We start from the raw sequence: 24,785 nt of genomic DNA on the forward strand, positions 1-24,785 counted from the left end.
GCCAACAGTATCAACTAAGCTGGAGCCCAGAGTACCTGCTACCAACCAAAGAGCATGTCTGGGCTGGTTTATGGCCCTGGTACATGTTTAGCAAAGGAATGTGTTATCTGGCCTCAATGGGAAAAAATGTGCCTAAATCCTGCCATGTCCAGGGAAGGGGAATCTGTGTTGTTGGTGAGAGGGGTACAAATATGTTGGTGGGGGTCTACCCGCTGAGAAGTAATGGAGAGGGGGTACTGGGAAGGAGATAAAATTTGGAATGTAAAGAAATGATTTTTTTAAATGTAATCCACCATATAAACAAACTGAAAGTTAAAAGCATATGATCACATTATTTGATGCAGAAAATGAATCTAACAAAAAATATAATACCTTTCCATAATAAAAAGTAGGCAAAGATTAGGATAACAAAGAATGTGCCTTAATATAATAAAGGCAAATGAAAACAAACCCCTAGCAACATAAACTTGAATGGAAGGAAATTAATGTAATTATTGGAATCAGAAACAAGATGACACTGTCCATCCTCAAAATATTCATTATAGAACTTAAAGTCTTTGCTAAAGAAATAAGACAACCTTAGGAGATCAATGTGGTAGAAATTGAAAAGAAAGAAGTCAAAGTATCTTTATGTGCAGATGATATGGTAATATATATATGACCTTAAAAATTCCTGTAGAAAACTTCTACACCTGATAAACACTTTCAGGCGTCCTATATTTACATAGCAAATTGATTGAGAATGAAATCAGGGAATCAAAACCCTTCCTAATATCCTCAAATAATATAAAATATATTGAGGTAACTCTAACCAAACAAGTAAAAGACATATATGAATTAAACTTTAATACATTGATGAAAGAAGTTGAAGAACATATCAGAAGACTAAAAGACATCCCATGCTCATTAATTAGTAGAATTAATATATTAAAAAGGTCCATCTTACTGAGAACCATTACAGATTCAATTTAATACCCATTAAGAGCCCTACACAGTTCTTTATAGATCTTAATGGTATAATTTTCTGCTTCACATAAAAGCAAAAGTAAAAAACCAAGATAACAAAAACTGTAAAAGTTGGTTTTATTTCCTCATAGGAAATGATGAAAGCCTTACCCAAGCTTTATGGTTTGGAGTGAGCCCAGAGTGTTTCTATGTCTCCAGGCTTATGCAAGGACTTCTCGCCTCTGTGCAGTCTAAACTTCTGGAAGACCAGGCTTTGGAGACTTTGGTTTCTAACCTCCATATGCTATCCTAGGCTTAGAACGTTCTCATTCTCTAAGGCTTACTTCTGAATATGCTTATTCTTTCTAGTTCTCTCTGAACTCTTGCTGGCTGGTTTAAATCGGTTGTTCTGGCTCAAACTCCTCTGCAAGCTGACTGGTTCATTCTGACTTCTCCCAGCTTCTCAGTGAATTTCTCTACGTACCCTCAAAATAACTCAAATAGGCCATTTGTCTAATCTTCTGGCCCCATCTTATTATTTGGCTTCAATGCCTCTGCTGACCTGCACTGAACTGCATGAACTCATGAACAAACTCAACTCCACTATATTACACTCACCGCACTGAATCCCCTGTGATCGACTACAGTGACTGAACTATCTCCGTGTGTTCCTCTTAAATAGCTTCACTTTCATGGGCAGTTCTTGTACAAGTTGGACATATCCTATCACATCTTTCTCTGATTTAGCATTTTGTTTTTCAATCACTTTGACATCATTGTTTGGAATGAAAAATGTGTACTAAGGGTGTGTCTTTATTCCAACACGAATGACTAAAGGTGTGTAGAGTGTCTGCATTCCAGCAGCTCATATAAAAGTAGGTCTCTGTGTATGATTAGAGCAGCTATGGTATTGGATTAAATTCCTCTACATTAAAAAATCCTGAATAATAAAGAAAATCATCAAAGTCATAACCATAATAATTTCAAGTTGGAATAGTGAAGATGTATAAGAAGAAAACCAACATGGTATAGACCCAAAAACAGACACATTGATCAAAGGAATGAAATTGAAGACCCAAACAAAACCTCACATGCCTATGGACCTCTGATTTTTGAAAAAAAAGCCAGAGATATGTACTGAAATAAAGACGCTTCATCAACAAATGGTAATAGTCAAAACGAGATGGCTACATGTGAAAAATTCGAATAGTTCTTTAATACCAGCTTGTAGAGAAGAAAACTCCGAATGGAACAAAAACTCCAAGATCAAACCAGTTACAATGAAATTGATAGAAAAGAAAGAGGAAATAGGCTTCAGCTCATTGTCACAGAAAAGAACGTTCAGAACAGGACATCATTTGCACAGACATTCAGAACAAATGATGGGACCTCATGAAACTGAACAGCTCTACATGGCAAAGTACACTGTCATTCAAACAAACAGGCTGACCCCAGATTAGGAAAAGTTTTTACTAACTTCATATCTGATAGAGGGATAATATTTAAAATATGTAGAGAAACCAAAAAGCTATATATACAAATTACAATAATAAATTTAAAGAAGTGATAGAGATCTGAAAAAGGAATTCTCTAAAGAGGAAAGTCAAAAGGCTGAAAACACCAAAAGAAATAGTTAATATCTTAGTTATCACAGAAATACAAATCAAAACTACTATGAGATTTTATCTTACACCCACCAAGAAGGTTCCAATCAATGGAACAGGTAACAGTTCATGATGATGAGGATGTGAATTTAGGGGAACACTAATGCATTGCTGGTAGGACAACAACCTCACACTGCTATATGAAAATCAGTATGGTTGTACCTCAGCAATATGGGAATAGAGCACAATCAACACCCAGCTATAGCACTCGAGCATATTCCCAAAGGACACTTCATCCTACCATAGGGATCCTTGCTCTACCTATTCATTGCTGCTTAATTCACAATAGCTAGAAACTGGTAAAACTTAGATGTTCTTCATCAGAAGAAAGGATAAAAATGGCACCATTGTATAATATAATATCACTCAATCATTAAAAAGAATAAAATCGTGAAAATTGTAGGTAAATGGATGGAACTTAAAGTCATCTTAGTAGGATAACCCAGACCCAGAAAGACAATTATAGCATGTATTCCCCTATACATGTGTCATAGCTGTTAAGTTCATGGTAATGAAGGTAAACTCTATAAAATCACAGAGGTTAGGTATGGAGTAAAATAAACAGGACACACAATGATCTCCCTAAGAAAGGGTAACAGAATACAGTGTTAAAGATGGATGGTGGGGTGATTGAACAGGAGAATTAGATGGTGGTGTGAAAGAAGAGGAAAGAAAGGAAAGAGGGGGAAAATATAGGGACAGAAATAAAATCAAGGGCCATTTGAGAAGTAGCATGCAAATTTGCAATAGTAGATTCTCTTAAAATATATACATATATAAAGGTGATCTAAATGTACTCACCAAATAAACCGATGACAGAGGCCCACTTGGCCAGGTCTTGTCATCAAATGAAGCTTCAATTACCAGGAATAGGTTATTTCTAGTTGAATTATTAGGCAAACTGGCCCATAGGAAGCCCTATAAAACTCAGGCTGCTGCCAAGAGTGCAGGTTGCTCTCCAAGAATTGAAATCAAGGAACCATTGCTGAAGACAGCATCTTCATAATTCATTGAACATTAGGTAGTCAAGTCTGCTTTCTTCATACAGTCTTCACCTGAATATGGTACAGTACAGGAAGGTATTTTGAATACCAACAAAGGAGAAATGTAAGCATGTATCCAGTGACTAATACTTTCACCTAAAATTGTGCCCTGTCTGCACTTATGTTAGTGCAGTGGTGGCACAAAGCTTCTGAGAGTAACTAACAAATGTTTCATCTGAATTTGTGTATGGACCCAATCCATACAAGGGTATTCATACTTGACACTGGTTGGTTGGCCAAAAACCTTAGACTTCATAGCCAGGGCACTAGGTAAAAGGGTATAAACAAATACTACTCTTCTAATAAAAACAAATACACTCTTCTAATAAAAACTACTACTCTTCTAATAAAAACAAATACTACCCTTCTAATAAAAACAAATACTACTTTCTAATAAAAGAAGGTAGCAATAAAATGATTCTTAATGACATTCTGCTATACCCATAGATCAGTATCTTGCTCAGCCATCATTGGAGTTTTCTCCTAGAGCATATGGGAACAAATAGAGTGACCCACAGCCAGCCTGAGAGACCCAAGAACACAGCCCTAAACGATATATCTCTATGAAATTCTTCTCTGCCCCTCAGGAGGCATAAAGCAAACCTACAGAAGGGAAGACAGAAAGAGTTTAAGAGCCAGAGCAGACGGAGAAGACCAAGGAAACATGCCTTTTAAATCAGCATGATTAAAGCACATTTGAACGCTCAGAGACTGAGGTAGAATGCATAGGGCCTGCATGAGTCTTCATTACATAAGATCCGAGAACTTAAAGAAGTGGACATGTGTCCCAGTTCCTGACTCAGAAGTAATCTCTAATTAATAACCATGTGCAAATGAAAATTTTGTTTTTCCCAGGAGAGCCTCATTGTGGAACCAAATTGCTCTCTTAAAGGTAGAATGCAAGCTCACCAGTAGATGGCCCGTCGAAAAGGAAATTAATGGTATCTTTGGAAATTCTTTGTCATATAATGTTATACCAGGGCTATTTTTCCCTTTCCAGTCACTGTTTTTACAAGATTTTGGAATGTGTAAACAAGTGAGTATCTGCCCATTTATCTGTTGCTTTGTCTTTCTAAAAGACAACAATTGTTTTTGTTCCACTATTTTCTGTTTATGTCAACTTTGTAACTGAGGAAAGGAAAAAATTTAAATGAATTAAAATATAATAATAGTCTGATAACCATTTTACTCTTGACTGGCATACAACGTTTGTTAAATGAGAAACTAGTGGTTAATGATGCAGGGTTGACATTCACTAGCACACACAGAATTCTATTTTTCTACATATTAATATAAAAGATGATGGGGTGAAAGGAAAAACATGACATAGAAAAGAGTAGACTTTTATGCTTCCGGGACAGTATCATTCTTTGGCATGACAGACACCTACAGGCTTTACAAGAAGTGTCAGGTCTGCTCTTATGTAGTCATCATGGATCTGGATTATATACAATTAGAACTGATCTGTGGAATTAGAATTGCCCATCACTACCTACATAAGCATTAATATGTATACTTTGAGAGACATGTTTTATGAAGTATAGAAAAATTGCTTGCCACATCATTGGGTTAAAAAATGCTGAAAAGTTTTCAAGGACAGGCTGAGAATTTATTTTAAAAAATTTAAAAATAGGCTTAGATAGCAACTTATGAAAATAGTTTCCTTTCTATGTTTCTAATAAAATATTCTTTGTTTTTTAGTTGCTCTTGCTCTTAAGTACCAAGCATATTCTGTTCTTCAATACTCTTATTAAATAAAGAATATACTTTATACAGATAGATTAAAATTGACAGAACAAAAAGAATATAGGGTGGTTTAGTATCCAATATTAGCATTAATATCCTGTAGATGAAAATAAGGGCAAAATGTAGATAATTACAGAACAATATTAAGAAGTTCAAAAACTCAGAAATTCTCTACAAAGTGCAGACCCATAATTTAAGTTCATTATACTAGTTATACTTTTAATATGTGTCATCTTGAAGAACATTTTTAATCAACAGCTTATTAAAACACTATTCTACTAGTTATATTTTATTTCTGAAATTTAAATTTTTAATGTGACACATATTAATCTATGTTACTATACCAATTATAATGAAGCACTCCATTCCTGACATTTTCCTACTTATTATATCCTATTTCATATGATGATTTCTCATAATTACTATGATGTATGCTGCTGTAAAGTATGAACAAATATTTCACTTGTTGCTATCCAGGTTTCTGTGATTACAAGACCATTGATGATTCAGGATGTGAGGAAGTATAAAGTATTTTGATGTTTCTTGCAATGTGTATGTCTGTAGTTCTTAATTTCCTCAATAAGAAATCACTTTACATTGTTTTGTATTCGTCTTCCAGGTATTTGTTGAGTCTTCCTTATGATTAGGTTAATATAGATACTCCATTTAGGGAAGATCTCAGTTCCTAATTCTCAGCAATTTAACAATTAAGTATCTATCTATTAACCACTGTCCAGGATAAAAAGAAGAGTCTCTGACAACATGTAAAGAAACCCAGGTTAACAAAAACAACTGTGAAAATATGGAAGGCAAGTTGACACCACCACTGTTTTGCAACAGAACAATAGGTATACTCAAGGGTCTAGATAGATAGATAGACATAGATATAGAAATAGATATAGATAAAATTGGATTCCCTACTGTGGAGAAATTCGTATATATAGTCAGAAAGAAGCTAGCTAACCCAGTAAAAATTGTGCTGCTATTCCCCAAGTCACAACTTGGCTACAAAGGATGTGCCTTAATATGTAGTGTCCAGTGCCGGCAGGACAGCTGATGCCTTTTCTTCTTGAGTAGCCTGCATAGAACATTTTGAGACAATGGAAGATAGCCAGGAAGGGGTAAGTTTGGATCTAAGACTGAGTTCTCTATATTCTGAAGCCAAGATGTGTGCAGTCTTCAGGAACTCTCAAGATACTGCATTTCATGACCTGAGGTAGTGCTTAAAAGTATCTATATTACAAGAAAATTTTAAAGAAATGTAGGTATTTAGGATTCTCATTTAACAAAGGAAGAAAAGAAATACTAAAAGTTAAAAGGTTAAGTGGGGATTAACATGAAGGATGGGAGAGAGGACAGTTAATGATTGCCACAAGAAACCCTGTTTTGGAAAGGAGTAACACTTTTACAAAAGTTCTACCATTCAATTCAGACCGTACATTTCTATGTATTATCCAATTGTTTAACTTTTGTCTACACTGGAATACATAAAACATTTAGAGCACTTCAATCATAATTTCAAAGTTCTGAAATCAAACAAGACATCAAGAACTGTCATATACCTATACTTGGAAGTGTTCTATACTCAGTTTTAAAAATAGAATGACAAATAATTTAAAGCACAAAACTACAACATAATCCATAAATTTCATGGTGGACCATTAAAAATTTGTCTTTGAAAAACAGGAAGTGAAAAGTGAAATGACCACAAAGGATCATGGGAAGCACTTGTCACCGTTATAATGTCAATAGTCTGTTTTTTTTTTAAAGAGTATATTTATCCTCTCAATGCCTTTTATCCTTATACTTATAGGTCTTTGGTTTCCTCTATCTTAATTTCAACTTCTTAGAAAATAAAAACAATAAGTAAATAAGTTTTTCTTTTATTGGCTTTGTGTCCTTGTGTGATTTGTTAACTTCTGTGAGTCTAGATTTATGTCATCAATAAAACTGTTTTGGTAAAATATAATTATTCTAAGGATTAATTAACTATGAAATATTTGTCACAAAGATTAACAAGTAGCAAAAATGTGAAATAAATAACAGCAGCAGCTTGGAAATTTAAAAGGTTACTTGAGGTATAAATATATTAAAGACTTTAGTTTTCAGTGATTCTAATAGTTTAAATTCAAATGGTGTAGATGTCACTTCGATGAGAGTTGTTTAGTCAAGAAATACTCCATAAATACTATGAATAATTTGGGCCAACAGAATAAATCAGTGAGTTCAGAATAAATGAATTAAAAGAGTAGTCAAAACTATTGACTAAAGATTAAATATGAATGGAAAATATATGCTCTCAATAAAGATAGTGTATTTCAGGCCTTGAGGGATGGATTATAGATTTTATGTGCATCCTAGTTTGCTTTCTGCTTCTGTGATAAACTTCATAAGAAAAAATGGGAAAGGGGAGAATTTACTTCTTCTTACAGCTTATGATCCATCAGTGAAGGGTGAAAAGAGAGAAGCTCAAGGACTATAGGGACTAGAAGGCCTAGATGGCAGGAGAGACCACTGAGGAATGTTGCTTACGGGCTCTCTTGCTTTGGACAGTTTACTTGACTTCCTTTCATCAATTTAGGTCTTAAATATATTTATACCTCAAGTAACCTTTAAATTTTCAAACTGCTGCTGTTATTTATTTAGCATTTTGCAACTTCTTAATCTTTGTGACAAATATTTCACATACAAGCCAGGATGAACTGACCAGGAATGTTGCTGTCCACAGTAGGCTAGGTCTTTCCATTTCAATCATTAATCAAGAAAATTTCCCACAGACAATCCTATTCAGTAATAACATGAGCCAAGGATGGTTTGGGTTTCTATCATGAGGATATCAAGATACAGCTGTTTCAAGACATGCTTTTTTAAGTTCACACATTTCAACATTTATTTCTGGAGAATCTTTGTGTGTGTGTGTGTGTGTGTGTGTGTGTGTGTGTATGTGTGTGTGTGTGTGTACACTTCTGTGCCTACAGTTTGAAAGCAAAATAAGGAAACAGCTGGTGCAAAAAAATGAAACCAGATGACTGACCTTCATGGAAAAATCTCATTCATGATTGATTATTTTTGCCAGAATCACTGAGGGCCAGGAGAATGAATGGAAATTTGCAGTCTCGAAGCTCGAAGATTGGGAGGTAGGGGGACCTTAAGAAACTACCAGAGTACTGGGAGGTGATAGTGTCTCAGAACTCAATGGGGGTGACCTTAGCCCAAATGTCCAACAATAGGGAGAGGGATTTTGAAGAGTCTACCACAAGTATATAAACAGGCCTCAAGTGGAGGAAAAGATTTACTAATCCACGTCAAAATTTCTTACCCAGAATTGTTTCTTTCTAAATGAATTGCAGAAACCAAAATGGAAAAGAGTTTGGTACTGGGAAAAAGGACGGATCCCTAGGTGGGGTAGTCTCTGGATGGCCTTTCCTTCAGTTTCTATTCCATTATTTGTTCCTGCATTTACTTTTGACAGGAGGAATTTTGAATTAATATTTTTGAGGTTGGTCGGTAGCCTCATCCCTCAACTGGGGGCTGTGCCTATCCACGGGATATGGTCTCTACCACAGGTTCTATTTCCCATTTGTTGGATATTTTCGCTAAAGTTCTCTCTGTTGGGTCCTGCAAACCTCTTTTTTTTTTAATTGGATTTTTTTTAAATTTACATTTCAAATCTTATTCCCTTTCCCTTATTCTTATTTCCCTGGACATAAGCCCCTATCCCATTCCCGTGTCCTTGACGCTGGCATCTGGAACTTTCTGGTGGCTACCCCCAGTTCCCCATCCCTCAATGCTACACACCTACTTTCAAATTACAGACACTGTTGCTGATGCCAAGAAGTGCTTACTGACAGGAGCCTGGTATAGCTGTCTCAAGAGCCAGACCAATACAGATGCAGATGTACACACAGATGTACACAGCCAAACACTGAACTGAGTACAGGGATACCAATGGGGAAGTCAGGGCAAGGACTGTAGGAGCTGAAGGTGTTTGCAACCTCATAGGAAGAACAACAATATCAACCAACCCGACCCCCCGAATATCCAAGGAAGTAAACCACTAACCAAAGAGTACACATTGGGTACTTATGTCTCCAGATATATATATCAGAGGATTCTCTTCCCTGGCATCACTGGGAGGGGAGACCCTTGGTCCTGTGAAGACTTGATGACCCAGGACCCAGAATAGGGGAACTCTAGGTTGCTGATTGGAGTAGGTGGGTAGGTGAGAGATCACCCTCATAGAAGTATGGGGGATGGAAGAGGGGATAGGGGGCTTATGGAGGGCAAACTGGGAAAGGGTATAACATTTGAAACATAAATAACTAAAATAAAAAGTAAATAAAAAGAGAAAACTAATATGAGAAAAAAACTGGAGACCAAAGGCAGCCTAGTGACCAGCCTAACTTAGGATCCATATGGTGGTGAAGGCAGATATTATTTTTTATTTTATATTTTATATATTTATATAATGGATGTTAATCATTGTCATTCTTTATTTTCATCCCATCTTTCATGACCCAAACTATTTTCAATAAGTCTGTTTTCATGTCTATCATTGTGAATGCCCCGTTGGTCTTAATTATAGTTTTATGCCCAAGCATGAGCAAGGCAAACCAACTAGTGTCTATAATATGAAGAAAATGACATTCCCAGTCCATCAACTGTATAGTGACAATACTCCCTCTAGGTAGCGTGGGACTTTATGGGCCCCTCTCCCACTCTTGAAGAAATGATGATAATCTATATGTATTATGCATAGAATCCTGGCTGTAGTGTTTCTTGAGTGTAACGCCTTTGACATGCCCAAATACAGATGTGCTCGATGTAATTTTGATCCAGTTCCTGGTGGTTAGTGTTGCTGAGCATTATGACACAAGTTTATTGGCTGTATTTCTAACTTGTTTGAAAAAATGTCTAGTCACATCATTTGCTAGGCTTTTGAAAATCTTCCTTGATGCTGACTTTGGTGAATACGTTATATATGCTGTTTATTTGTGTCTTGTCAGTTATATGATTTATACATATTTTCATCTTTGTATTGCCTTTATAGTCTTTTGATTATGTCTTTTGCCAACTCTGATTTTAAAAAATTTAACATTACAAAGACAGTTCACATTTTCTGGTATAGATAATAACACTTTAACAAAACAGAAAGCATGTGCAAGTACTCATGTTCCTATTTTGTAAAAATACTTGACAGGTGACTATACATATTTTTTCATCCATCTTTCAGTGTGAAATGTAAATACCAGACCCAGATATCTAAAAAACTTGTAGAAACCATTCGAATTTCAAAATCATTTGCAGCATTTCCTCCTGTCTCTTCTCCATGCTTTCTCACACTGACCCATTCACAACTTCTTAGACTCAGAAGTGAAAACGGGAGGGGGCACGTCTTAGTAGCCACTAGTGGGTCTCCAAAAAAAAAAAAAAAAAAAAAAACCACTGCACTCTCTACAGGAAAAGCTACTAATATAAGTAATATAAAGTTAATAACTCTTCTCTCACACACTCCTCCAAAGCAATACCTCCTTTGTCAATCTATAAATTCTGCGAAGACATCCTACTTTGAGCAGGTCACATTGAAGTAAGTGAGAGGGTGAGCTTTAACACTTCCCACACAGTTTTTGCTCCACTCATCTTTCTATAGCTACAAAGACACCCCACCCACCTCTCCAATTTCTAAGTGTGAACTGAGAAAACCTCTAGATTCTCCAAGGGAATGTAACTCAGACCCTCTCTTATTCCCTCAGATCATGGGAGGTCACAAAGCCAAAAGAGCAGCAATGAGGATCCTAAATTTGAATATTCTTGCTATACCACAGGAAGCTAGAAGTCAGCTTTAGGAGAGCATTTTCAAGCTCCCTCCCCTGTCTGCTAGCTGCTGCAGTCTTTGTATTACGTGTCCTTACGTTCTACCATCTCCCAAACATTTCCCAAAATGGTAAAAATTAAAGAAAAGTCCAAAGATACATACTCAAACAACACTTCCATGTCCAAAGATGTCTCTCAACTAACTGGGGAAAAAGGGAAAGAAAAGTCTGTCTTGCCTGTTTTATCCTCTCCACAGCATGTTAATAGCAAATGAACCAACTGTAGCAAGAAACACAAAGTTATAAGACTAATAACATTTCAAGAATTACTAATGACAAAGCCCAATTATGAGTATATTTTCATTCTTAATAGAGATGAACTTTGCTTTTGATATATTTAGACAAGATTCCTAAGAGTCCTGTCTTCCATCCAATATTAGATTCTTCCAAGTTGATAGTCAACATTGGTCATCACAATATCATCCCTTGTCTATATGATAACAAAACACATCACTTGTAAGCCATTTACTTCTCTCTCTCATCCTCACTTGCTCAACACTTTACAATGCAAAATGTATTGAGTTGAGAAAATCCTTACCAATCTTTATGAGGAGAACACTATTTAAAAGTGCAAAGCCTCTTCTAATATGCAATGCAATCTCTACTATGCCATACCACCCAACACATTAAAAATATTGAATTGAAATATACAAAAGGACCCAGTAAACATCCCTATTCCCAAAGAGGAAAATATGCTGGATATAGCCAGATAGTTTGACCACACAGAGGAGGGAAAAAGAAGTCAGTGACTTCACCACTAAACTGCATCTCCAGTCCTGCAATAAACACATGCGGAAGATCTGGTATAGACCCGTGTCAGTCCTGTGACTGCTGCTTCAGTCTTTTTGAGTTAAGGTGATCTTTCTTAAGTTAATACATTAATAGTTAAGGGTCTTGTTTTCATGGTGTACTTCATACATGTTGGCTCTTACATTCTTTCTGCCCTTTCGTTTACAGGGTTCCCTGACCTCAATGGAGGGATTTAATGGAGACAAATCTCCTCCCTCCTCTCTCTCCCTCTCTCTCTCTCCCTCTCTCTCTCTCTCTCTCTCATGTCTAAATGTGGGCCTCTGGATTTGTTTGTTCATTTGCTGCTGGAGGAATATTTTCTGGTCATGGCTGAATATGGCATTGATCTATAAGTACAACAGAATATCATCAGGAGATAATTTATTATATTTATACCAGTATTATTTGTTTTTCTAGGCCTCTTGTCTACCTAGTTTCTGGTTTTTTGATCACACAAGCAGTACAGAGTATGAGTTTCATCTTATGAAGTGGGCCTTAAAGCAAATCAGTCATTGATTGGTTACTCAGAAAACCTTTGTATCACCTTTTACATTAGCATGTTCTGCAGGCAGAACACATTGTACATCAAAGGATGTGTCTTTGAGTTGTTATTTGCATTTCTTTTGGTAGCCTTCAGAAAATACTAAAACAGGGGTGAAGGTTTTATACGAAAAATACTAAAACAGGGGTGAAGGTTCTATGCAGACATCAGTTCAACTTCTCAGTATTCAATTAGTTGTATGGTATTGTCTTCAGCTATAAGAACTCTTTGTCTCTTTGTGGAGAGAAACCTATATCCTTGGCAACAACCTGTGTTTTTGAAGATTTCCATGGAATCACTGGAATTTACTAATTTCTTTGAAGACTCAGTTGTATCATATGATTTTTTTCCCCGAAATGTGTCTTATGAAAGGATGTTTTTTCTGAAGCAGACATGTGGGAGGATATTTTGCTAAGAACAGACATATGGTGGTTTTCAGGATGCTGCTTAGAAAAAGGGCATGTGATGTTTTCCTAGGGCAATCTCTTGAGAGAACACGTGATATTTGGAAAGGGTATAAATATAACCCGCAGACAGTGGACAGTGTTGTGTGGCTTTGCTTCACCCACTCTTCTATGCTGATCACCTTTGCCCTCATAGAGAAAAACACACCAATGATCTTCTGGTAATGATTCAGCTGCTTCACCAGACTCAGGCTGATTGGCAGAACCTTGTGGGTTAGTTTTTTGTTTGTTTGTTTGTTTGTTTGTTTGTTTTAACTTAAACTGCCATGGCTGATTTGTGAATGGTGCTTGTGAGTATATCAAGCTGATTCTGTTAACTAAGAATTCTGATATTCTGACAAGGCAAATTTGATTGACCCCAAGGAAGTATTTCTAAACATGTCCTCATTCTTCTTTGCCCAATTAACCTTTCTCTACTTCTGCCCCTTGTGGGTAATGGGCTAGAACAGAGGTTAAAACATTTAAGTGCACTTATTAAGGTGGGTTTTGAAAACTATAAACCTACATATCACTTTCTTGCATTCATATGTAATATTCTCCATAAAACCCAAGTCCAAATGGATCTAAAACCAGATGCATTATACCTGATAGAAGAGAAAGTGGGTAATAGCTTTTAAATCGTTGACAGAAGAGGAGACATTCTGAAAAGAACACTGATAGTACAGATACAAAGATCAACAATTAATTAGCAGGATGTCATGAAACTGAGAAGTTTCTGTAACTCAAAGGATCCTATCATTCATATGAAGTAGAAGGCTACAAAATGTGGAAATGCTTTTACCAACTCCACACCTGAGAGAGAACTAAATCCAAATTATATAAACAACTCAAGAAATAGATAATTTAAAGGCAAAATAATAAAGGTTAAAAATGGGGTACATATATGAATAGAGAATTTTCAAGAGAGTTCTACTGGGGCAGCCATAGCCTCACTAAGTAGTCACCAACTGACTTTAGCAACTCCACTATGGGTAGGATGCCAGGAAGTCTTTATATAATAGAATTTCAAATAGTTTTATTTTATGCAGATCTTATTCAAGAAAATAGGAAATGATATGCACACAATCTGAATCCAGAAGACAATTTGTCAATATGGTGGTTTGAATATGCTTGGCCCAGGGAGTGGCACTATTAGGAGGTTTGACCTTGTTGGAGTGGGTGTGGCCTTGTTGGAGGATTTATGTTACTAAGGCAGTAGGTTTTTTGTTGTTGTTTTGTTTTGGGTTTTTTTTGTTTTTGTTTTTGTTTTTGTTTTTGTTTTTTACTAACTTGAGTATTTCTTATATATACATTTCGAGTGTTATTCCCTTTCCGGTTTCGAGACAAACATCCCCTCCCCTCCCTTCTTTTTATGGGTGTTCCCTCCCATCCTTCCCCCATTGCCACCCTCCCCCCAACAATCCACGTTCACTGGGGTTCAGTCTTATGGGACCCAGGGCTTCCCCTTCCACTGGTGCTCTTACTAGGATATTCATTTGCTGCCTATGAGGTCAGAGTCCAGGGTCAGTCATGTATAGTCTTTAGGTAGTGGCTTAGTCCCTGGAAGCTCTGGTTGCTTGGCATTGTTGTACATGTGGGGTCTCGAGCCCCTTCAAGCTCTTTCAGTTCTTTCTCTGATTCTTTCAGCAGGTCCTATTCTCAATTCAGTGGTTTACTGCTGGCATACGCCTCTGTATTTGCTGTATTCTGGCTGTGTCTCTCAGGATCGATCTACATCCGGCTCCTGTCGGTCTGCACTTCTTTGCTTCATCCATCTTGTCTAATTGGGTGGCTGTATATGCATGGGCCACATGTGGGGCAGGCTCTGAATGGGTGTTCCTTCTGTCTCTGTTTTAACCTTTGCCTCTCTATTCCCTTCCAAGGGTATTCTTGTTCCCCTTTTAAAGAAGGAGTGAGGCATTCGCATTTTGATTATCCGTCTTGAGTTTCATGTGTTCTAGGCATCTAAGGTAATTCAAGCATTTGGGCTAATAGCCCTTATCAATGAGTGCATACCATGTGTGTTTTTCTGTGATTGGGTTACCTCACTCAGGATATTTTTCCAGTTCCGACCATTTGCCTCTGAATTTCCTTAAAGTCATTGTTTTGATAGCTGAGTAATATTCCATTGTGTAGATGTACCACATTTTCTGTATCCATTCCTCTGTTGAAGGGCATCTGGGTTCTTTCCAGCTTCTGGCTGTATGAATAAGGCTACGATGAACATAGTGGAGCCGCGTGTCTTTTTTATATGTTGGGGCATCTTTTGGGTATATGCCCAAAGAGATATAGCTGGATCCTCAGGCAGTTCAATGTCCAATTTTCTGAGGAACCTCCAGACTGATAAGGCCCTCTTTCTAGCTAGATGAAAACAGTCTGCTTCTGGCTTCCTTTGGAGGACCCTGCCTGTCTGGACACTGTTGAGCCTCCTGCCATGATGATAATGGACTGAACCTCAGAACTTGTAAGCCAGCCCCAATTAAATGTTGACCTTTATGAGAGTTTCCTTGGTAATGGTGTCTCCTCACAGAAATGGAAACTCTAAAACAGAAGTAATGGAAACTAACTAAGACAATGGGTATCTTTCTTACACTCAGCTCTTACATTTTTTTCTTTTACTTTGTGTCTTAAATTGTATTTGGACATATATATATATATATTTAGTATCTTTAAAACAGAGCATAATACCCAGCCTAACTCTAAGTCTTTCCCCTGGACTTTTACAAATTTTTTTTTACCTCCTTTTCATGTATATAAGCGTTGCATAGAGGAAAGTTGATACAGATGATATTCCTGAACACTCTTACTCAATTTATTATGCACATATGTGTGTGTATGTGTGTGTGTGTGTTCAAAATTTTCCCATAATTCTTATACTCTAAAACCAAGTACAGCGTCATCATATTGAGTCTTGTAGTTTATTACATGGATTAAAACTACCTGAAAGAAAAATCCCATGTCTGTGATAACTCATAGCAGTGTCACAAACAGATAATCAGAATATTGATTTACTAGTAAACCCTGATAAAATCAATGGTGTTTTTATTTTTCACCAACAAAAATATATGGTATAATCTTATGTAACTAGTATGAGGTTTCTGATGCCTTATCATCTGAAAGTGACTGTTGTCCATTTGTAATGGCCTAATAGTTAAAATTATTTGAAAACTAGTGCTACAAAGATCTTAATTATGAGCAATAGCAAGTTCTGCGAAATACATTTTTCATAAATAATATAATGCCATTCCATATTAAATTGCATAGACACTTTCCTCTCAACAGAGCTAAAGAGATCAGAACTTTAAAAGACTAATTGTGCAAGTAAATCCATCATTTTTACATTGAAAAGGAAATGTAACATCAAGTGAATTCGATAGGAAAAAAGAATAAAAGAAAGTGAACAAGCTATTTACAAATTCTTAAGATCTGATAAACACACATCATATATTCCTTATTTTTCCATTCTTTTTATTTGAGAATTTCATATATTCATATAATGCATTTAGGTGGTATTTACCTACAATCACTCTCGTATGAAAACCCCATCACATGTCCACACCAACTTCATTGGGTCTCTTAATAAAACCCATTGACTTTACTTAGTGTTGCCTATGTATCCATAGGTATAGGACCATGTACTGGAGAAAGGTTGTACCTTTGAAGAAGACTTTCTTTTCTAGCAGCCATCAATGGCTGACAACTTCTGGACCATGGGTAGGACTTTCTGAACTTTTGACCCATTCATTCCAGGACTGTGTCAAATTTGTTGCAATATTGTGCATGAAGCAAAAGCTTCTGTGAGGTCATATGTGTACCACTCCTGAAATGGAAAGAAATATTGTTTGGCTGCCGAGTATCTCTGGTTCTTGATTTGTTGCTACTCTTTTTTTTTCTGTGATGCTATCTGAACTTTGTTAACATAACTTGTGGTATAAACGTCCCATTTAGAGCTCAGCATTCACCGCCTCTTCCTTGCTACGGGTTGGCCAATGTTGGGTCTCTATAAAATCCACTATTTATTACAACTCTTCTAAGAAGAGTTGAAAGATTAATTAATCTATGAATATAAAGACAAAATTTTATGAGGCAATACATTACAATTCATGTTTAGAGGTTAATAACCTTACTTTCTCTCTAGAAACTATGAGTGAATCAGCCATGGGTTTTGCCTAGTTAACAGTACCAGATGAGTTCCTTCTTGTGGATTAGATCTTAAATATAATAAAAAATAATCCTTTGTTACTCCAATAATATCCTTTTCACTATTGTACCTCTAGGCAAATTTTGGAGAATATATATTATTGTAGATCACATGATTCACAGCTGGATAACACTTTTGATTACTTTTCTTGTCTGGAAGTGTGCAGGGAATGATCCAATGTTGGATCCTATCCAAGCCATGCAGTTGTATTTGATGAAAGAAAATCTAGCAAACACATGTGTTGAGTAGCATATGACTTTGCATTTATTAACAATCAAAACAATTTTATAAAATTATAAAGTATTTTGAGTAATTGATCACACTATTAGATAATGGGATATATACAAAAGGAACTTACATTTTATTTTACTGTTTTAAAGATTTGGTTATGTGTGTGGGTGTTTTGCCGCCTTGCAGGTCTATTCATCAGATGCAGGGCATGTTGAGTTTTGGAAGAGGTTGTTGTATCCCCTGCCATTGGAATTTTAAATAGTTGTGAGCTGCTATGTGGGTGCTAGGACTTTTAATGAGTCTACTGCAAGGGACTGGTACCAATGAATCTTCAGATCCCTTTCTACTTGGTGTATTTTACATTATTTTTGCAAAATTTCTTAAACAGTCTGTACAGTGTATTTTAGCTGTATCCATTTTCCCTCATCTCTGAAAATTTCACCTTCCCCTATCTAGCCATTGAACTTTATTTCCATTTTAATTTTTAAATCCACAAATTTCAAATTGCACTGCCCATATAAACTTGGATATAGGGTCTTCCAAAAGAGATCAACTAATATTTATCCTCTTTGAGGAAGCTGACATTTTTTCCTAACAGCTATCAACTATAAAAGTTACTGAGATTAGAGTCAGACTTACTGCCCACTATTTCTCTCTATGCTAGGATTTTGTCTGGCTTGTGTTTGTTCAGGTCTTGGACATGCTGTCATTTCTACAGTGAGCTCGCCTGTGAAACAATTCTGCTGTATTAGAAAATACTATTTTCTTATAGACATCCATTGCCCCTGGCTCTTAAAACATTTCTCTTTCCTTTTTAGCAATTATCTGAGCTTTGGCAGGAGGTATGACATAGCTATAGGGCTAAGTTTTCCATTCTCCTCTTCTCTGCACCTCGGTTAGTTATGGATATCTGTTTTAGCCCCTATATACTTAAAGTAGAAAGTGTACAGATGAGGATTGATCTACACAATAGTCTATGGCTGTAACAGTAAGTAACTAGGAGTCCATTTAACACTGTGGCCATTTACTACAAAGGCTCCCTAGAGTACACACATCTAAGAGGAGTTTACTTGGAGTTATCTTATGATGGAGTCACAAAGCTCCTACTATACTTCAGAACTTAGCAAATATGAATCCCAGAATCAGGAAAGGGTTACTTCTTTAGTAGTTGTTGGGCAGCTAAGTGCCACAACATATCTATAGTACAAGTTACGTATTTCCAATTCTTGGCTACCCTCCAACACTTGACAATAAAAACCTATTTATGAAAAGACCAAATATTTGAATGAAAAATATGGTACTTATCTTGACTTATGGAGACAGAGTCAGAGAGAGACCAAAAGGCAGAGACAGGAAGGGAGAGACAAACAAAGACACAGGCAGAGTGAGACAGAGAGAAACACTGAGGAGGACAGAAGGAGACATACAGACAGACATTGGAGCCCAGACCCATGGCTATACAGTTCATTAGCCTCAGCAGTTAATTTACTACCATCATTCTACTTGTTTCCTTTACATCATCAGTTTAGTACAGTTTAGCTCGTATTCATTCAGCACTTCTGGGAGAATACTGTCTTTGCCTTTTCTCACAGTTAAAAAGATTTAAAACTCAATATACAAAGAATTATGTAAAAGTGTCCATGTTAGAAGAAACATTCTGTCTTTGCTAGAACACTTTGACAACTAAAGAGGAGGATACAATTGAGCTAAGAGGGCAATCAAAGTATCCTTATTTGCAAACTATACAATTTATACATTAATAAGACTCCACCAGAAAACTTCTACAGCTGATGCATATTCTCAGCTAAGTAGCAGGATACAAAATTAGTACATAAAAATCAGTAGCTTCTCTGTACACAAATGGCAACCATATTAAGAAAAGTATCGGGAAAACATAACTTTCACAAAAGCTTCAAAATTCACTTAGGATAATCCTAAAAATGATGTATATGACTTATAATAACTAAGTATTATTATTAAAATTAAAAACTCCAAGACATTAAACTAAATAATTAGACTTCAGAATTAGAAAACATCTCTCGTACCCACAGAGAAGCAGAATTAATATTGTGAAAATAGATATTCTATCAAAAACATATGAAGAGTGACCCAATCTCCACCAAAATTACAATAGAACATTTCACAATGTGGAAATAAACATAATCTTAATTGTAATATGAAAATACAAAAACATCACACAATAATTAAAATAATCTGAATTGTACTGGTAGGATCATCATCCCTGATTTCAAGTTGTACTGCAGATCTATAGCAATAAAAACTTCGGTTTGGCCATGAAAACAAACATATTGATAAATGGAATAGAAATGAAGACCCAGCCATAACTCTATATATCTACAGACAACTAATTTTTAACAAAGAAGCCAAAATGCACCTGGAGACAAGATATCATCTTCATGTTTCTGGTTATACTGAATGTCTGAATGTAGAAGACAGAAAATGGATTCATTCTCACCATCCTCCATAAAACTAAACTCTAACTGCATCATGGACTTCAATATATACTAGGTAACATAAATCTGATAAAAAGAGAAATTAATATTTTTCCATTCTTCTGTATAATTTGATTTTAATTTTGTTGAAAGTCCATTAAATATTTAGATTAATTTTGGTATAGTGACTAGTTTTACAATATTAATCCTACCAATCAACAAGGCTAAAAGTGTCTTTTGATCTTCAGACATATTCTCCAATTCCTTGCTTCAATTTTCTAAAGATCTCATTATAGAAGTCTTTCACTCGCATGGTTAGGGTTATCTCAAAATGTCTTTGAGGCTTTTGTGAAAGCTTCAGCTTCGCTGATATAAGTTTGAGGACAGGAAAGCATATGATCAAGATATATCATATATATTATTTTAAATAACAAAAATACTATTTATCTTTCTCTGATTTGAATGGCCAGTATTAAAAAAAAAGACTTTAGATTCTGGAGACTGTGTCAGAAAAAAAGAACACTTTTTTCGTTGTTAGTTGGAGTGCAAACTCATACGGCAATTATGGAAATGAGTTTGGCAGTCCTCCAACAGATGAAAATAGATCTATCACAAAGTACAGCTCTCCCAATCTTAGATATAGTCCCAAGGAGCTCAGTATGTTTCTACAGAGTTACACAGTCATCGTTTTTCTTTGTTCCTTAATTCACAATAACCAGATTTGGAAATAGCATGGATGTCCAAAAAATGATAAGTGGATAATAAAAATGTATATGTACACAATTAATCTGCCAATCAAAATGGAAATTATAATTTTTGGGTAAATAGATGAAGCTTAAAACAATCACTGTGAACGAGGTAATCCTGAATCATAAAGACAAACATAGCCCTCTAGTCTCTTATGTGTGGATATTAGCATTTAAGTTTATATTTGCATGTTTAATTTAAAATATCCACAGAAGTTATATAGCTACCAAGTCATCAGGACAGAGTGAGGGCAAGGAATAAGCAATAGAATACAGTGCTATGAAGTAATAATACTAGACACAAATAATTAAAGGGCACAGTGCAGGGAACTCTTGAGTTGCTTTGACTTAGCTGCCTTAAGAGACATGTGTCATAGATTTTTCACATTAGAGTCCATGGCTTCTTAGGCTTTGTGTGCACCTTGTAGTTCCTGAGATCTGGGGCACTTTCTGAGGAGGAGGGATTCAGACTGCTTCATGTATTTCTGTATGCTCTGTTACAAATCAAAGAAGTATGGTCGCTTGACAGGACACTCGGTCTTCTACATTAATCCTGTGTACCCTGCCTAGCTTGCAAGCATCATTGTATCTTGGTAAGTACAACTGTATTTGATCCTGGAAATATTGCCACTCTATTCTATTTCTGATAGGGGTATACAATTCTGTTCTCATTAAAATTGTCACAGCCCCAGTCTTGTTGTGGATCCTACAACTTGAGCCTCTTTTAATTTCTTGCCAGCTATATGAGGTAACCTTGGCCTGGTAAGTAATTGTCGGCCATTTATAGGAAGGGACATGGAAAAGCCAAATAAAGAAGAAATGTGGGGATTGATAAACAACATGAAAGGCATTTTTAAATATCATATGGAAACCTACTAGTATAGACTCCTCCTGAAGTACATATACAAGAGACGTAATATAGTGAGGTGGACAAAAGCCAAGACAGACATTATGCACTACTAAATAAAACTCCCAGTATCATAAACAGGGTACATATTTTTGACTTGTAACCACCACAGACAGGCTATTGTCATTGCTATTTACTGTCATCCACAATCTGACAGTAATACCCTATTGCTGAAGACACCATCAACTTGTGTGTATCAAACATGAAATAAGGGAGCTGGTGTTCAAGGAGAACCTTCACTCTACTCGCTACAGAAGAAAAAGTTGTCATTATTTTCCATCGACAAACTTTGTGAGCTACTATAAGATGTTCCTATAAGATATGCTGGTACAATAATGGCACAATCACTAAGGGGTTAATCAACTAATTTTGATTGTACATGAATCCTATTATATAAACCCACCCCTAAAATTGAAAAAAAAAAGCCAAGAACCTTAGACTAGATATGTTATGGGTACTAGAGGAAAACATACTATTACAAATTGGTTAAATACGAACAACAAAATGACCTTTAATGAAATATTACTATACTCATAGATCAGTGGATTGCTTAATTCTCATTATAGAAGCTTCTTTTGCATCAGATAATAATTAGCACATAGACCCACAACTTGTCAATATACAGAGAGCGAGAGATCTTGAAACATTCAGCCTGAAAAATCACCCTTCAAGGCTCAAATCTCTATGCTAAAGAGAGGCAAAAAGATTGTAAGAGACAATGGTGGTAGATAACTCCAAGAAAATGGTTTTCCATACACAGAACTGATGCACTAATGAACTGAATGGTCTCAAAGCATGACCAGAACATATCTAAGTTCAAGGTAGATAAGAATTGAAAGAGGAAAGTGAACATGTGTGAAAGTTTCCACAACTAATAAGAAAAGCAATTAACAACTGACAGGTACCTGCTGAAAAGCAAATACCAGTTTTCTCCAATGCGGTTGTACTGGGTATAACAAACCCCACTGCAGAAGGACTCAGGCTGAGAAGAAGTACAAAAAGACAGCGCAATCTCCATGTATTTTATGTGTTTTTCTTTGCTGTCTTTTCTCATTAATTTATTTCGTTACTTATACAAATTTCATTATTTATACGATTACTGATTAAAATTTTTAAAAGTGAATTTAATGGTCCTTAATTGTGGAATGGTCACTAAAAGAACTTTTTGCAGTATTTGACATTTTGTAAATTTGTTTATTTTATTTCTATCCGGTGGGAAAGGTGCACGTACAAAAAAGCCTGGGCGCCCACAGCAACTTTTATAAAGTCGACTTTCTCCCTCACTTTCATCCTAGGAGTCCAGTGAAGGTCTTTAGGTTTGACAGCAGTCATTATTGCACATTGAACCCTCATGTCTGCCCACATCTTTGTAATTTTTAAAGAATACCTTCTATCTTACAAGTGAAATATAATTTTTAAAGATTGCATATGGCTTCTTGTCAAAATTTCTTTTAATTTCTTAATAAGAATATGGCAGTATCCTTCATTTAGTTAATTCAAGTAACCATGCTTACTTTTATCAGAAGAACAAACATTTAATAAACATTGTCATTATTACTGCACATTTAGTAACTGAATACATCTCAAGACTGATCTAAATCCATGCTAGTGCCAAGCTTCAAAAGTATTAGAAGTGTTTCCTAGCCAAAAGCTCAGCTGTGCACATGTGCTATCTTATAAAGGGGTGCTTTATTCATGCCCAGATTTCCTACAAGATCTCTTGAAGGAGTTAGTGTGGTCTTTTAAAATCCAGTGGTTTATTTTGTCTAAACCATGAGTTTTATATGAGTTAACTTCTATGTCTCTGGGGAAATTTGTACTTACCATGTGATAGTTGGAATTGCAGAGTTGACTGAGTTCACCATAAGAATGCACTGGTTAGCAACCTGGTTCTTTTATGAATTTTCAATGGTGAAAACTCCATCATCAAAAATAGGTAAAAATGAGATGAAACATCCCTCTGTTTTGTTCTTTGGAAAGCATATAGTTTATTCTATTATCTTTATATTTATCATATTTACTCCAGAAAATAATCAAAAATCTGAGTGTATATATTACTTGGTTCATTGCAAGGATAAAGAGTCTTACAGGTATTAAATAATGTTTCCTGTCTAATTTAATGATCTTTGGAATTTTGTTTTGTTGGCTATATTTTTTACATTTCAAATGTATCTCTGTTCCGGGTTTGTTCTCTGCAATTCCCCTATGACATACCTCTCCCCTACCCCGATTTTCTGAAGGTGCTCCCGGACCAACGAACCCAATTGTACCTCACTGCCATAGCATTTCCCTATGCTGGGGCATCGAACCTCCACAGGACCAAAGGCTTTCCCTCCCAGTGATGTCAAACAAGGTAATCCTCTGCTTCAGACGCAGTTGGAAGCATGGCTTGCTCCATGTGTATGCTTTGTTGGTGGTTTAGTACCTGAAAGCTCTGAAGGGGGGTGTGGTTGGTTGATATTGTTGTTCTTATGAGGTTGAAATCCTCTTTAGCTCCTTCAATCCTTCCCCTATCTCCTCCATTGGGGTCCCTATGTTTAGTGTTTTGGTTGGCTGTGAACTTCACATCTGTATTGGTCACTCCCTGAAGGAGTCTCTCAGGGGAGAGTTATACCAAGTTCCTGTCAGCAGGGACTTCTTGGCATCAGCAATAGTGTCTAGGTTTTGGTGTCTGCAGATGGGATGGATCCCTAGGTGGGAGAGCGATTGGATGCCCTTTCCTTCAGTCTCTGCTCTATTCTTTCCTTTAAACAAGAGCAATTCTGTGTTAATATTGTGGCTCCAATCCTCCACCAGGGAACGTGGCTATCCTCTGAATATGGTCTTTATGGTTCTCTCTCTGCTTTGTTGAGTACTTCAGCTAATGTCATTCCTGTTTGATCCTGGGAACCCCTTGCTTCCCTGGCTTCTGCGACTTTCTAGTAGCTACCACCAGATCCCCCTCTGTCACTGCTACAAAGCTCTATTCAATTTCCTGACACTCTGTACTTCTCCACCATCTCCTCCCATGCTTGGTTCTGCCCCCCTTTTTAATCCCCTTCATCTTTCCCTAAGTCCCTTCCCTCCCTCTACATCCCATGATTATTTTGTTCTTCCTTCGAAGTAGAACTGAAACATACCAATTTTTATCTTCCTTCTTCTTCCTTCTTCTTGAGCTTCATGTGGTCTGTTAGTTGTAATGTCGGTATTCCGATCTTTTGGCC

The sequence above is a fragment of the Rattus rattus genome, chromosome 11 (assembly GCF_011064425.1).
Source record: "Rattus rattus isolate New Zealand chromosome 11, Rrattus_CSIRO_v1, whole genome shotgun sequence".
NCBI lineage: Eukaryota > Metazoa > Chordata > Mammalia > Rodentia > Muridae > Rattus > Rattus rattus.